At 35.1% G+C, this 17720-nt stretch overlaps 1 pseudogene; it reads left to right on the top strand.

Annotated features, from left to right (window-relative positions):
• The first annotated feature begins 9230 nt into the window (after nt 1–9230).
• Nucleotides 9231–17720, top strand: part of LOC105618547 — a 52978-nt pseudogene continuing 44488 nt past the window's right edge.

Below are 17720 nucleotides of genomic sequence, written 5' to 3'. Positions count from 1 at the left end.
ACGTTACTTATAGTAACGTAACACTTAATACTTATACTACTTAATAACTACGTAAGGTGTAAACGTAACGTAGTAGTTACTTACCGTCGTAACGAACTTTACTTACTACCTACCCGACCACACACACACACACACACACACACACACACACACACACACACGCGCGCGCGCGCGCGCGCACACACGCACGCACGCACGCACGCACGCACGCACGCACGCACGCACGCACGCACGCACGCACGCACGCACGCACGCACGCACGCACGCACGCACGCACGCACGCACACACACACACATGAATTTCTTAAAAATGAGCGGCGCCGTGCTATTGACGAGGCTCATCGATGCAGAAAATTACACCTGGCATGCGAACGCCGAGTGTTGTTTACTCGAGACATCCAATCTCTGAGCTCCAGCGCACTATATCCGGCGAGAGACACATCGGAGTGTGTAAATCATTTTCCCGCGTTAATCGCGTATTAGCTAGCGAATGAACTCCTGATGCGTGAAAGCGAACGACGTTGTAAATTTTCGATGATAATCGCGTGCCCACGATGTATACGGACAAATAGAGAGAGGACAATATGAGATAAAAGATAACTTTTTCACGTGTGTCGAATTGAATCTTTGAGCGATTTATTTTGCAATGTCTCAATCGCAATATCTTCTCATTTTAAAGTAGATTACGACATCGCGTTGAAAATTAGTATAACATATTTTATATATAACATTTTTTTTACGTAAGAAAAGGGTTTGCAAATTCATATGTAATATTGTACATGTTACATTTGCAGTTTTACATTTGTACATCGATATACGAACTTAATGTAACATAGTTTAAAAAAAATTGTACGTTTGACGAATTATTACGTAAATAATCTTATAAATTCATTTATAAATTCATTTTTGCAAATTGTTCAATTATAATATTATAAAAAAGAATAATTTTATTTGTAAGGCATAACTGTGTATAAAAAATAGAGTAAATAAAAAACGGGCAATTAAGAATCTTAATACGCGGTAATTGATGCGATTATCATATACACATATATTTCGATTGTATTTATTAATCTATTACATAATATATACAAAACTGAACGTTTCGGTTATATTCAAGCTATTCTCAACAGTCTCCAATAATTGATAACAATCCAATGTTCATAACGTCAAAGAAATCGAGCAGCAAGCAAGTCTCACAGATTACCACATCTGGAGTGTATATAACCGTTAATTAGCTGATTAACTAATAATTAAATGCGAGCTGAATAGATCAGAAATAATATCGTTAAAAAGTAGTTACCAAAAAGAGAAAAAGGATAACAAAACCTTACCTACTGCAAACTATAACTGCACAATAATATATATAAAAAAATTAAATAAATTAAAATTAACAAAACAGATAAAATCAAATTAAATTTCTTGTAAGATAATGTTCACAGTGTCAAAAGCAGAGTCAAAACTTATGTAAAAGAACATGAAGAAATAAATATTATAAGAAAGGAAACAATTGCCAAAAGTCATCGAATTGAAAAACATAATATATTTAGATAGCCGCTTAATTCTTTGCGGCACAGTGTCAGGTGTACAAATGTGACACCTTTTTAATTATAGTTTTTTATGTTTTTCACACAATTTCTAACATATTACTACAATGAAAAGAACATTACACAGTTTTGTAGAACAGTTGTTATAAAAAAACCGAAGTATTCCTATTGTTGACAAAATGTATTTTATAAATAAACACTGGAAAAATTCATTCCTTTTTAACAATAAATATGATTGTGACTCAACAATCAACAATAGCTAATTAGCCGAAAATGAAGCCCGAGAGGTTTTTTGGGTTGCTGATTACGAATCTGAAGTCAAAATTCAGAAATTCAAAATGGCGGATCAAATATGACGGACTCAAATTCGAAAACAATGCAAATCTCATGAAAATGTATATCTGAGGTTCTCGCTGATTATGAATCCGTGATCAGATTCCCAAAATTCAAGATGGCGGACTTATAGTGGACAATATGATGGACTTTGATTTGTAATTAAACCTCGAAAACTCCCGAGTACCAATTTTCAAGTCAATCGTAGGTAAGGAAAAATATGTGCTTCAAAGTAGTATACAAATTAAGTATACATCAATTAAAAGAATTTATTGTGTATAAATATATACCTTTAATAGTAGGTCTTAGAATTATAATTGTTGTTTACATGAAAATTTACATAAATTTTTTTGTGTTGCTTGATGTTTTGTATGTTGCAAGTTCCCGTTTAGCTCGTATATTATCGTTAAATTAAATTTGATGTTTACTGGCTTGTCCTCTTTTCGCGCGCAACTACATGACTCGGGATAAAATTGTCGTTCGGCGGCGTTTGTAGTAGTTTGTACGCGTCCGTCCGGATCCGTGCGCGTACGGTGGCAATGATTCGCATTATAACTTACGCGCGGATGCAAGGAACGTTCGTAAGCATGAGTCGGCGGTAACTTTGCGTACGTTCATCGTTAAGACAAAGCTTGGGGCGAATACGAGAGCCGGAGCTTCCTGGTGATCGGTTATAATACGTCGATCCCTACCATTCGCGGCCGTTAACTTTTGCACAAAGTGGCAACTCTTAAGTGCGTATCCCCGCATCTATCTCCTCTTTTTCTCGGTATTAATTTCAGTATTACTAATATTATATATATTAGTAATATTGTACATTATAATAAAGCTCCGAGACAGGAGATGGTGCAATTGAGAAATGTCTTCTATACTTTGAAACTATGATCTAGTAATTAATACTTGTGACATCCATTGCGATAAGAATGTATAATTTTTTTTATAGATAGCTCTATGATACTCTCTGAGGGAAAAACTTTTTGGTATTTGTAACTATAATTACATATATTACTATAATTGTGTGATTATGATTACTATAGGTTAGTATAACTAAATATATGTACAATTTTATCTAAATATATGTACAATATATATGGTTGGCAGTCGAAAATGACTATAATTATAGTTATTATAATTATAGTTATTATCTATATTAATTATAGTTATCATAAATATGGCTGAAGTTATTATAAAAAATGATTCAAATATAATTTTATAATCATTTTGGAGAAACAACTACATTAATATACCAAAAAGTTTTCTCTGAAAATGCATTCTTTTAATTTTTACGAAAATTAGATGATTTTAATTATGAGATTAAAGGAGAAGTGCATCGCGCTGGTTCCATTTTCGAAAAAATGCGATATCAATTTTATCATATTTCCATTTATCGTTTTTGACAAGAGCCATCATCTATATCAGAATTCCGATATGAAAGCGATCGTAATGAAGTTAAACCGCAGCGAACAAAGTTGGTGTGATAGCGGGTGTGCGGTTGGCGGACGTGCACGAATGGCCGCTAATAAATTCTCACGAATTGGCGAGATATACATATATCTCGCGTCGAATCTCGCGCGTGGTATTTCACGAAATCTCTTTTCGCACTTTCGCGCTCTAACGGCGCTGACTTATGAACCAACACGGGAAGCTGCGGTCGTTCACTTGCGCCACGGGGATGGACTTAACTTTCTTGTGGGACTTTGCGGTCAAGGAACTGAATTACCGAGTGTAATTTGTAGCAGTGCAGAGGCGCGCTTTCCACGCGCGTCAGCTGCGCGGAACGTCTATCGTTCAATTCCGGTGATGCTATTAAATTTCAATGGCTTACGGTGGTCCGGCGAAGGCAGGTGAACCTCGACTGAAGCCTGGCCGTTCCTTATCGCCGTCAGAGATTTCTACGGTTATTTGAATCGAGTTCAAATTGCAATTGTATCCGGCTTTTTGTCGGTGATATACGGGGCATTATAGGTATATGCGGTGCACCAAGATAATCGACCCCCGCACATATTCTTTATGATGCTCTAAGATGAATTTTCCTTTGCTAAAATTGTAATCATAATGCAGGGTTACAATTTGTATAGTTACAATTATCCTTTCCGGGATCAATCATGGTTGTTTAGGATCATGTTTGTAGTTACAAGATTATACATTATTGAAAATTTAAAAAATGAAAATATGATTGAACTTCAAAAGATATAGCTAAAGTAATTATTATTTTTCACAAATCAAATTCAGTTAAATAATTTCTGTTTATATATTATAGACATATTTTAAATATATTATAAATAGATTAATATATGAAAATATATTATCAATAAAAATATAAATTACGAAAATATTAAGAATTAAAAAAGAATAGACAATTCTTCCAAAGTATTTTTGAAATTATGTGAATTGTAACTTGAATATGCATTAGTATCGAGTTAATATCGAAAACTAGATGCATCAATTATCTCAAATCTTCGTTCAAAACTAATTCCTTTTTTGTTTGTTATTAATAATTAGTTTAACAGATGCATCTTTTAATCAAAAAACCTGAACATGCACTAGAACATGCATTATTCGAATTAATATCAAAAACAAGACATACTATGCATTAACCAATCCTAAATCTTCGTTCAAGATTAATGCTTCACAAATAATTCCAGCATTTATTTATTATTTAGCTGCTAATAGGTGCATCCTTCTCATTAATCCTTGCAATCAAGTATCGACGAAAAAATTCTATCAGCTATATCGTGAAACCACTTATAATTCATGATGCCATTCTGTCATCACAGAGACGGGTAATTTTTATAGAACGCGCGTCGAATGTCGCGGCGTCAATTATGTCAAACGTAAGCCTCTTACGTCTACATATCCGAATGAAAAGTTGACTTCGTACATATCCGAACGATGATCGGAGAAATATGTTTGTATATGTGTGCGAATGTGCGCATGAAAAGAGAGATCCGCCAAGATGTGCCATAATCCGCAGTTACGTTTTTTCCCCCTTTTTTCTCGATGTCCTTCGAGATCTGCGAATCTCGGCGCGACACTCGCCGCGCTGGATCTTGTATTACTTGTTGCGATCTTGTACAGATACCTGAACCATCGATGTTCCTCATTGTAAGTTTAATCTGTTACTAATACATCCATCGCTAATACAGGTGCAATGAAGTTTGTAAATCTAAAGAGTTATAATAATAATATCAGGCACTTTCTCTGTTAAGATACTTAATTTTTATTTAATAATTCACAGAAAGAAAGTCGTTAAGGGAAAATAAGTAGTCGGTTGTTCTTGCCATTATCTTATCTTATCATTTAACTTATATTAATATTTTTGTATTGTTTTACATAAAGCGATTATAATTTTATATTTATACCAGTAACTAGATTCCGAGTTAGTATGACTATGTCCAAAAGACGTTTAAATTTCTTGAGCCGAATGATTTAGCAAGACCGATTGAGATTGATTACATTATATTACGTAATTTCATGTCAAAATATTATAATGTATTTTAAACGATAGCATTTATATTCACAATGTCGTAAAGCAGCAAGCATTCTCGAAAAGAATCGTGACGTGATGGTGCCTCTCGAAGTTATTCTACAACGACTAGAGCCGCGTAGGCGTTCAATTCAGTTCAAATCTAAAAGAAGCCATACCATGGCAAAAGGAGGAGATATTAAGCGGTATATAATAGCATAGAGAACGTTTCAGAATTGATAAAATGGATACATAGTGTTTTAAACATAAAATAATAAGTTGTCGCAGAATTTATATAAAAAAATATCGAATTTTAATTTTAAAAATTGCAAAAAATACATTCTAATGAGGAAAACGGAGATCGCATTAATTGGAATATTTTAGCACTTTTGTTGACTATAATATACAGTCTCGTAAAAATAATTATAATTATATAGTCTTGAAAATTTTTCTCACTTAATTCTTATTATAATTTTTTCAATAATATTTTACACGTAAAAAACTACCTTGTAAGGCGACCCAATCTTCTTGTTATGTATTTTTTATGGCTAAATTATAGACTACTCTCTCGATTAGAATTAATCAGAATGCAATGTTGTTATTAATAGCATTATGCGATAAAAAACAGCAAGCGAACGAGCAGCAAGGCCGTTAGCGAGCAGGCGCCCGAGGTTGCAACAACGATTTTCGTCGCAATAAAATATTCCAGAGGGATGTAATTACATTCGATGTCAGTTAATCGCCGACGATCGAAGGCCGCGACGGCAGCGGAACGCTGTCGCTTACCCGCTAATTACGAGCTTCGGTTATTAATTCGAGCGAGTGGGACGTAACCATCCGTTTCCCCGTATTAGATAGCGCCATTAATTAATTATTTTCGCGGGCAGACTTGTCACATAATGCGTACTAGTTGGCACGATTGATGTCCTTGTAAACTTAAACGGAGATTTACATCAACCGGCGAGACCAGGAGTGTGGCACAGATCGTAAGTTCATCTCGGATCGACACTAAAGCTTAAAAATTTTTGCAACTTCCTGGCTATACTAGTGCAAATGAGAAGTTTTTATTATCACTCACGAATGTAGCTTTGACTTAATTTGATGTTCGTCTAATTCACTTTAAATGCGCTTTACAAATTTGTTTTGACCTTTTATGATGATCAAGGTTCAAATTGGAATCAGTAGTGGGATTCTTTAACGTCTTATCGATGATTATTGTTAAGCAACAATTATCAATAAGACGTTAGAGGATCTCATTACAGCCAATGACAAGGATCTTGGGAAAAAATACAATTTTCATTGGCTGACTATGTAGTTAATAACAATCATAGATAAGACGTTACAGATTCCCGCCTAATTAAAGTGATATTTTAATTGAAGCAGAAAATACTTATTTTCAAGTTTCAATTAGTTGTTCTTATTTTGTCCTTCTATGCCATTGATATAATAGATTTCTTAATTGAATATCATCAACAACTTTAACGATTATTATTAATATCTCGGTACACAAGGTAAAGCGATATATTTTTTTTAGCTAGATTTCGTGCAAAACGTGTCGAGTAAGTCTAATTTGTGTAATTGCAAAAGCAGAAAATCACTTACGTATCCCTCTATGCCATCGATGTGACGGATTTCCCAAATTATCTCACTTTATTCCAAAAGTGTACATTAGTTTATCATCAGCCACAGAAAACAGACATGATGTGACCATGCATTACCAGTGCTATATTTGCCTCTTGCGCCAAAAATTCCAAAAGGACAAATTTCCCACTCCGTAGCCGGCGACAACAACGATGACGACGTCTTGATATAAAAGTTTCAGATTCGAATTTTACGTCGCAATCTCTCGGCTTGTAGAGCACGTATAGAAAAAATAAAAATACTTTCATTATATATTTAGACCGGATGCAATCGATTGAGCACACTTAGAACTTGATCAGTTCAGTCCTTATTGAGATCCAATAATCTCGCTGACTCGCGTGAAGTAGCCATGGCAGTGTCGCTGCGCGTAACTTAGTGCCGAGACACTACCAGTCTCTAGATATACAAGTACAATCGCAACGTGTAAAAAAGCGTGTATAATGAAAAGGATTGAGTCAAGAAAAATAAATATTACTTTAACAGCGTGTAATGTCCCGTTACGGTTTTAAATGGATCTAAATGAAACCATGGAAGCCTTGTTCGTCAACAAAATGACGATAATTGCCTACGCGAGCGGTAATACTGCGTCGGATGTGAGTTTCCGCTCTTGGTAAAGCAAGATCATCGAGTTGCACGAGAATCATCTAATTTCACAGTAATTCTATAAATGGATACTATTCTTCGATCCACATTGCGAGAAGACAAATTTCACAATCTGTTCGGGCATGACGGAATGCGCAACAATTGCTTCACTTCGTGTTCATCCATTTAGTTTATTTCCCTGATCGAGATGTGATAATTAAACGGGATCCCTGATCACGCGATGATCGAACTGATTTCTCATGACAATAATAAAGTGCTCTATTATAATATTTTATTTACGACAATCACAATTATAATTAAGTCACATATTTAAGTCACGAAAGATAATCGAAGATTTAATTATATCTTCCTCTTCCTTCATTTTAAATCTATTTTGATTAAATGATTTGTCTCTTTCGTAATATTAATATTGATATACAGACCTTGTTTTAGATTTAAATGGAAAACTTTTTTATTATATTTGTTTTATAGAATAAATAAGTTGATTGTTCCGTATTCGCGTACTATTGTTGGAGAGAGAAGTTTAATGTCAAGCTATATTGGAGAATCTCCACACTCTTTGAGCGAATCACTCGCCGAATCACGTGTCGATTATGCAAAACCTAGCTGCTTCCGAATAGAATCGCCTGGAATCGCCTGGAATCGAGTATAATCGAGATTCAAGGCTCGAGAAGTAGTTGACACCTTTTCGCTGTTTCGCCGCATGCTTCGTTCATTGCCTTGTCTGTTCGAGCCGAGATTCTCCAATTCTGAGATAATTCGTATGCAGATAATTTTCGTTCGAGCGTCCGCGTCAAAATCTCCGGTTTGTTTGGATCCAACTCGAGTTTGGTTCCAACCTGAAGATTATTGTATCCGATCGCGTATTGTGATGCAGCAACGAGAGACCAGCGATAAGATTTCCAAGCGTGCGTTTTTTTTCCTTCTTTTATTGTCCATCATCACCAAGTCGCCTCGTTTCAAAAAAGATTCAATAAATGCAAAATAGTTTAATGTGTGAGTACAGTTTTGAGTCGATTATTTTATCTACTATCGTGACCTCTGTCCAGTCCTCAATAAAAGAGCGAACAAAATCGAAGCGAAGGGCGTCTGTCCCGCTATATTGATAAATAAATTGGCAATATTTAATAATAACTTAATAAAATAAAAAATTAATTTTCTCTATTAGATAAGATTTCTTTTAATTTAATTTAAATTCTATTTTAAAATTTAGATTAATTTCTCTTCTTTTAATTTAAATTTTGTATTTTTCTATATGGGGAGAAGTGAAAACCATTTTGATGAATTCGAGAAACAAAAAATTTTTGCAAAACATATTTGCTTCAGTAAACTATCAACCAATGACATTAGTTAAGTCGATATGTTAAAAAAATGACATATTACTATTATTTTCATCCTTCCATATACCTATTATTTAATTTTGTATACGAAAGGATACTTATTTTTCAACTTTTTATTAAGAGAAATACTGCTATACTAATTAAATTTACTATAAAAATCACTTTCTTATTCGAAGTCGCTGCTACATTTCTTATGGAACGTGAACGGGTTGAGAAACACTTTCAGCGTAGCGAAATGGTTAGGCATTAACAGGGACCGTGTCAAAATGACACGCTCACTGTAAATTCGCGTTTGTTTTCAGAATGCTGTCCCCGGGACAAGACACGCCGCCCAGTAATTATTCGTCCGGTAATGTCGTCCTCCAAGGTGCGCCCTGCAGTCAGTGCCGAGATCTGTGCCCCGCCGGATACGTGCCACACTTTTGGCGGTGAGTATCCATCACGCATTACCACTGCATGCACTTTGTTCGCGACGTTTACATAGCGTCTTCGTTATTGTTCAATCCGTATTATTCATCATTATAAATTAATTTTATCATACATGAATATATACTCGTATATAATTATGATATGATTAGTAATTTTTAACATTACGCTTCTTTCTTTGTAATTTAAAAATCTCGAATAAAACCAACAAAGTAAAAAGAAGTAAAAAGAAGCTATAGCTTGTTATAAACGAAAGTTGAAATAAAAAATTTCTCAAAGAGTCTTCGACCGCTCTAACTTATAACTGAATCAAAAATACTATCGTCATTAGTTTAGTTTTTTCAAAAATGTAAATGTAAAAAAACATGAAATAAATCACTTTATACGCAAAAAAGAATACTTAAAAGTCGCTTAATGCGATCGAGGAACGCAGGTGCAAATCGACGCATTGGAAAAAGAGTCTGGTATTAATTGAAATTTTGTTTACACAAAAATAAATAATATAAAATAAGATTTAGACTGTACTTGTACGAAATCTTATATTGATAATATAATATAAAGTTCGATTAGATTGTATTGTTTAAATAATATTATATTATTTTATAATATATAGACTCTAATATTAATCTGAATTGTTGGTTGGAAATTTCGCTCAACATTAATATACTCGATATTTTTCACTGTTAATATTTCAGTTTAACTTATATTCTATTCGTCATAAATTCAGTATTTTGCAACAATCAATGTATGTAATTACTGAATGGATCGTATGCTGCGCTAATCCAAAGATTCTCACACAGAATCGTCTGGTTCATTCATTTTCAACCAGAAATTTTTAATCAATACATAGATGGAAGAATGCACGTACATACATTCGACCATCGCGCTCACAGAATGAAACGGTACGGGTGCCACCCATCGCAATCATTTCTTGGTTTTTTGCGAAAGAATGTTTTTTCAACGTCTTATCGATCCGCCCATCACGCGCGATTCTGACCTCAAAGTCTTACCCGGGTCAGTTGGTCCGAGTTGATCTTTTTGCAATATGACCTCGGCTCTCCCCTTCCTTTCGACCCAGAGCAGGAAAAATGGTTTTAATCATTATGAAATACATTTGTTATTTAACAAATATATCAAATATTAGATGTATATAGATGACACTCATACGGCAATGCAAATTGCTTAAAATTGACACTGCACAGACTGTACTAAAGTCTTATTGGTTTAAATTATTTATTAGTAATAAAGCTCATAATTCTGAAAACCAAAGAAAAAAACCAAAGAAAAAAGGGGCTTCGAGTCAAAAATTATTATATAAAATCAAATAAACCATCGAAATATAGAAGTTGAACAAAAATAAAGGAAACAAATATATCGTTAAATAAAAATTTAATCTAATATGTTAGCAGTAAACAAACACTTTCGATCACACTAGGATCATTTTCAATGTTAAACATACATATTTATTACATTGATAAAAACAAAACATAATAAATTTTCTATTTCGCTCTCTAAAACAGACGCTGGTAACATGAAAAACGAATATCTTATTGGTTTTTATGACTCAAATACTCTAAGGAAAATATGTGATAAATACGTTTTGTATTTATTGCATATCTCTGCCTATCAATTTCTTTTTCAACATTTCCTTTTCCGATACTCTCATGGAATGACACACGTTACTTTGTCGGTTTTATTCAAGATTTTTTAAATTATAAAGAAAGAAGCGTAATGTTAATAATTATTAATATCACGTATCATAATTATACAAATATCCATGTATGATGAAATTATTTTATGATGAATAATATATATGCGGATGGCAATAACAAAGATTCAATTTAGAGTCAAGATTCTCTAATTGGTCGTTATCGTACATCGTAGTTATTCTATCTTGCGTAAAAGATCAGTAGGTGAGAAACTGAGGAAAGCTTTCCACATCAATACAAGAATATAACAACGATAACGGTTCCATTCGTTCAGTTTATAGGCCTGATAGAAGCGTATGATTAGGTTGTATTAGATAATCACTGTTGCTGCTTCGCATTAATCCGAAGCTTTAGCATACGAAACACTCTGTTCAATGTTTTTCTTCGCGATCCTGATGTAAGATGAGAATTTTCACGCTTCAACGCTTCACGCTTCAGTAGCGAATCATTGATTTTCCTAATTGATTTAGGAAAGAAGTGAAAAGTAATTTCTAGCTGAATGCCTAACGGATTGCACGATAGTCTTCGTCCGTGAAGGTACTCCGACACGTGAAACGTCCAATCTGAGCTCGCGCGTCCGTGCCAAGTCCGTGGATCGTAGATCTCGTGGACACGCTCGATTCCCCGATTTCACTGGTTTGTTTCTGATGCGCGCGGCTAACGTCGCGGACCCTCCGCCGATCGTTCGATCAGGTTAACCTTCGAAAGAAATCGAAGGAGGCGCAAAGGAGGCGGTTAGAAGAAGAAGAGCCGGGCCGCGTATATAGGGGCGAACTCTCTTCTCCCCGCATGGCTCTTTCGCGAGCTCGAAAGAGGGCAAAACGAGCGTTTCTCGGCGTTCTCGGGTCGTAGGGTCGACTCGTCGGTCTCACGCGAGCCCTGCGTGCAACAAGACCGGCGAGGGGGGCCGTTCCAAGACGAATCGGCTGGCAACCGAGGTAACTCACGGCCAGGGGATGGGACGTGGAGGATGCGGGAGCGAGAGAGGGATACGTATGTTGGTCTGTAATTAACATACCGAACCTCCCTTGAACCAGCGCGTCGACCGGCCGCTCGTTCGTTCGTTCGTTCGTTCGTTCGTTCGTTCGTTCGTTTGCTCCTTCATTCGCAGGGTTGTATGTTCCGTGATTCGCGAAATGTATCTCGCCTAGTAGTGGTACCATTCGAGATCCATTATCGCTTTAGAGCGGCACCGACAGATTTCATATCCCCGGCTTCCTTTTCAGCCTTTAATATGCGCGGACGAGACGTTTACTTTTTCGCTATTAAATACAAGAGTAGTTGGCTGATGTATGGCATCATCTCTTTGCCTTATCTGAGAGAATGATTGTGGGCGTTCAATCGGAACTGACGTGAGCCTCGAACAGCCTAACGGTCAGCATTTTATTCTTTATTGATAATGAAAGTAAGCAAATACGGTGCCAACAGAAGCGTGATCCGTGTGTGTCATGCATTTATCACGGTATTTATTTAGTGGCGTCAAATTAATTAAAGTGTTGATAATTTTAATTTAATAAGCTTAGAGAATCATAATAAGCTTTACTAAGCTCATTACGATTCTTGTTATGGTCAAAATGCATTAAGTGTAAAAAGATAATTATATAAAGAAGATATCTTTTTAGGAATGCACTGGATATCCGGGAAAAATTGTTGGATATTTTATTTCTGGCAATATATCCGGCTGAAACTTTATATTGAAACGACGCGTATAATGATACGAATACCTGAAAACTTTTTTATTATTGTTGATATATTTTTTAGAAATATAATACTGTGGATATTTGACCGTCAGATACCGGGCATTTGCCAAATATATGATTCTAAAAAAATATATCACACACCTTATAACATACATTCATAACATACATTCATAACAAACTTCAGGCTAACGTAAATAAAAAGTTGCCAAAGTTTTTTTTTGACAGAAATTTGTTACACAGAAGTTAATCTTCTTTTATGTTTTCTTTTATAGCATAACATCGTTTTTTTTTAAACCAACAAATTTTTTCTTTCGCAACTTTTTTAGCAACAAATAAGTAATAAATAAAAATATTACTTAAAATTTGTTTTGCGCATTTTACTTCGTTAAATAAAATGTAAACTATATATAATTGTAAGGAGAAATACCATAGATAATTTTATCTTTCAATACATAATTTTGTCTTTGCGTGCAACTTGGCTACAGCTGCTTCGACTTGTTAATGTCATTAAGTTTTCTACAAGCTCTAAGAACGGTCACTTGACAGATCCGATAATCATTGGTTATACCGTAGTCATCTTACCTTCGATTGTCGCGCGTTCCGTGTTACTGCATGACATCTAAGTGTAGAACTACGCAAAAAAAGAATGTTTTGTAATCCGCCGAGTGTGCTGCAAGGAGCTGCGATAGCTCGATGAACTTGACGAGGAAAGTGGAAAGCATAATGAGTATCCGTTATTTTCGATTCGATTCGTCATGAGGAAATAACTGTTAAAATGTTGAAGTTCCGTCATCTCTCCATCGCGGCAAGTCTCTGCAGCGTTTCTTTATGTCCTCAGAAACGATGAGCATCGATGAGGCGAGTTGGAGCTCTGCCTCTTCATGATCGCCGTGGCATCTCATGATTGTCGACGTCTCGTTTCGATGACGTAGGAAAGTGAAATTATGCATGCAGAAGTTTCTCGAAGAACCATTTGACTTACCTGTTTTAACTACGAGTTTATTTCATGAGATCATTTTATACGTTGATATTTTAAATCTTACTGTAAAAACAAATATTACGAAGTACTTTTAACTCTTCGTTTTTATGGATGCGTCGTTAAAGTTTTATGACTTCGTTTCTGTTTTCGCCGCATATCAGCCTTTGATAGGAATGATTCATGTATTTTGAGATAAAAGCTAGATTATGAATGTATTTTTATTTTATATATGTGTGTGCGTGCGTGCGTGTGCGTGCGTGCGTGTGTGTGGTGTGTGTGGTGTGTGTGGTGTGTGTGTGTGTATGTGTGTGTGTGTGTGTGTGTGTGTGTATGTGTGTGTGTGTGTGTGTGCAGAGAAACAATTTTTATAGGAAAAAATAAGAAGTACTTTATTTTATTTAACAAATGGCTTTGTTGCGACGCCCATATTTTTCATAAGAAATATAGTCTCTGATCTCAGGATATTGAGGCTCCAGGTGCGCTTACGTGGGCTTACGGCTTATACGGAGAACACCTGTCGCCGTCGACTTGCAAAATAAGAGTTGGGTATAGGCGTTACCAAGATGCGTGTTGATATTAGAGTACTTTACTAAACGCAATTTTAAGGGAATTGTATTGGACTGTGAACTCGATTTTGTCCTCTGAATACGGTTAAATGTCCTTCAGATGAATGCGAGTAGACCTAATTAGCGACTTCCGAAGCGGTCGCGGTGTACCGTAAAAGGCAGGACACGATGCGAGGGGGTTTCCACAGAACTAGCAAGAGACTTGGTGTGTTGCGGCGAGAGAAACTTCGAAGAACAGAAAAAGTGGCCGGATCTGTTGCTATAAAAATCATCTCGGGATAAGTGCGTTTCTGAGCCAGAGAGATATTCTCCTCGATTATTCTCTACGGTTGGCTCTCACTGGTCAACAGTATTCGGTTTATGTATACCGTTTCATTTTTAATTAATAGGAAGGACCAGACGTAATTTACACGGGCGCCTATGGGCCTAAATGCTCCTGTGGAATTTATCGGAAAACTTCACACGTTTTTTATGCTTTTACACGCACAGCTGTTGTCTTTCTCTTTCTCTTTCTTTTTCTTCCGTGCATGGAGCATTCATCATCGAGATCCTTTAAATCACTTTACCGGCCACATAAACGAACTCCGGCCGCTCATTAACGAAAAGAGATATTCGACTAGCGCGAAGGCCATTTATACGCGTTCAGTCATCGGGATAACGAACTTTTAAAAGTGGGAAACTTTGCTCGCACGAACGCGATGATGAAGTATGGGTTCATCTAGACTTTCGTTCTTAGCAAGTCTGGTCATCGATAAATCGTCGTTCTTCGTCTGTAATAGCGAACATGTAATTTTAACGTCATTCAGTATTATCCACGGTCAAATTTTTCTTAGAGGAGATTTGATGCGAATTTGTCATTTTTCATAATTTTTTTATTTTTAACATTAAACATGTTTGTAATTTAACTAAAAGTTGAAGAAATCATTGTTTCAATTAACAAAATTTCAGACAAATTAAATATCAACTATACCTCAATGTTTGATACGTATATTACAAAATATTCTATATTTACACATTTTTTCGCAAAATTTGGATGCAATATAATATCTAGGATGGATAAAAATATCTGTTAAAAAAAATAAAACTTTTATGTGTGTGTATAAATAGTCTGTTTTGTCGATAATTTCTACACTCAAAGAAAAATATAATGATAGTAATTATATTATCTGATTAGTAATAAGGCTCATAAATTTCAAAAAAACAAAGAAAAAAGAGGACTATGAGTCAAAAATTATTATATAAAAACAGAACAGAATAAGTAAAAAGTATAAAAAAAACAAAAAGGAAACGAAAATGTTTTAAGTTGAAATTTTAATAAAGAATGCTAGCAATAGACGTTTCGATCATGATCGAATCGTACTCAATAATAAAAACATACATAATAAATAACGGTTGGAAAATAAACAAAACATAATACAATATTTCGCTCTCTAAGGTAAACGCTGATAACATAAAAATAATTATCGTAACATTACAATAATAATGTATAACGGAAAGGATGCGAATGATAACTACTTGCAGTCAATTATTATATGCTTCTGGTGTCAATTTGATAAAAGGAATGAGAATCTTTCGATTATAAAGGGAGAAGGGAAAAACATGAGTATGATCTTGTAGAAAACACATGTAATATAAATGAAAATATAGCGCAAGATTGAAATAATATAACTGGATATAAATTATATATACTGGATGGTAATTATAATTAAATACGTTTTATACATAGAATTAAAGGTCGACAGGAGAGATTATGGAGACTTTAATCGAATTCAATTTGAAATATTATTCGTTTCTAGCTGAAGACACTCGTTTGATCGACTATCATTACAATTGTCCATAATGGAAATTCTTTTAAAAGTCGAAGCAAGTTTATATCTAAACTGAGACAATAATATAGATTCATCCTATCTCTGGAATTTATCACTTTTTATTTCCAAATCAAAATGGAATAAATTATTATTGCAATTACCAGATTCATATTCAGAATCTCCTCCAAATATTCATTTGTGCTTTCTTTGTAAGAATGAAAATCATGGTTTTAATAATTTGTGTTGTGAGTATTAAAATATGGTGATCGTGTCATCATTCATATCTTTTTCTGATATATTTTTTGTTTCTGAGGATGCTATTTATCTATTTTGTTAGTCTTTGAAGTGCAAACGAATACAAAGGCGCTATCTGTTTTTATTTTTGCTAAAATTGCAACAGGTTTATTGGTTTCTAAATGTCGCTAATTGACAGATACGATTGACAGATAAAAAATTCGGTGTTTGATAAATGTGTAGTTATGTCATCGAAATATCGCAACGGGAATCTCTTACTAGCAATATATGGCTGCGAATAACAAATTCGAAGCGCAAGGAGATATTCATTCCTAGATCAGCTTCCTTGTAATAATCATTCACAAGTCACGATCGAATTGGCGCGATCGGCAAGTGAAGATCTCGCGTATTGGAATATATCTTTCCATCTGCCAGGAACGCTGCGGCGCGACGCAAGCGAGTAAAGACGAGCCGCGCGATGCTACGCTCGAAGAGCACGTCAAAGGAGGACCTAAAGGTCTTCAAGTTTTTGTCCAATTCGCATGCGAAAGCCGCAACAGGGAGCGACATTCTTCTTCCTTCGAGCCCTTGCCTTCTTTCATTTTCTTCTTCGACCGGTGCGTTCGGGAACAACCACCATTGTTCAGCTTCAATCTAAAATCTGTATAGTTGCTGTAATATAAATCACGCATTTTACATTTAAGTATAGCTACAATAGAAGTCACTCAGAAATCCGATCGATTGATATTGTTATGTCCAGGTCCTAAGATTCTTTTTTTATTTCAATGAAAAGAAGGAATTAGGAGGCCAAGGAAGGATGCATCTGACCGCTCTCACACACCACTCTTGTAGTTATCGTTCAGAGATGGATGCTACAAGTCAGAAGCACTTGATTAGGTCTCAGATGTGGGTCAACGTCGATACGCGACGCTATTACCCAATCCGAGATGCTTTTAGGTCAAGGAACTTAATCCTTTTGACCAGGGATTGGACCTGTACGATCTTTGTCAAGACGATCTTTGTCAACGAATCGGAAGGGCGGCGAAATCAAATTTAAGTAACCATTTAGAAATATTCATATATAATTTTTCTATATAATTCTATTTATATAGTTCTATTTATTATTTTTCTCTTAATTAAACACAGATATATGCGTGTACTTATATCATTATGTACACATATTAATGTATGAAATTTATAATAATATAAAACTATATATATATATATATATGAAGAATAAGTATCGTGTGTGATGGATGTTGTTTTTACAAAAATCTTGTGCTAGAGACAAATATAATAGATTTCTGTGTAAGTGTGTGTGTGTGTGTGTGTGTGTGTGTGTGTGTGTGTGTGTGTGTGTGTGTAGTAAGT

The sequence above is a fragment of the Atta cephalotes genome, assembly GCF_000143395.1.
Source record: "Atta cephalotes unplaced genomic scaffold scaffold00017, whole genome shotgun sequence".
Taxonomy (NCBI): domain Eukaryota; kingdom Metazoa; phylum Arthropoda; class Insecta; order Hymenoptera; family Formicidae; genus Atta; species Atta cephalotes.
Note: the sequence above shows the minus strand (reverse complement) of the source record. Positions and strands in the feature narration are given on the sequence as shown.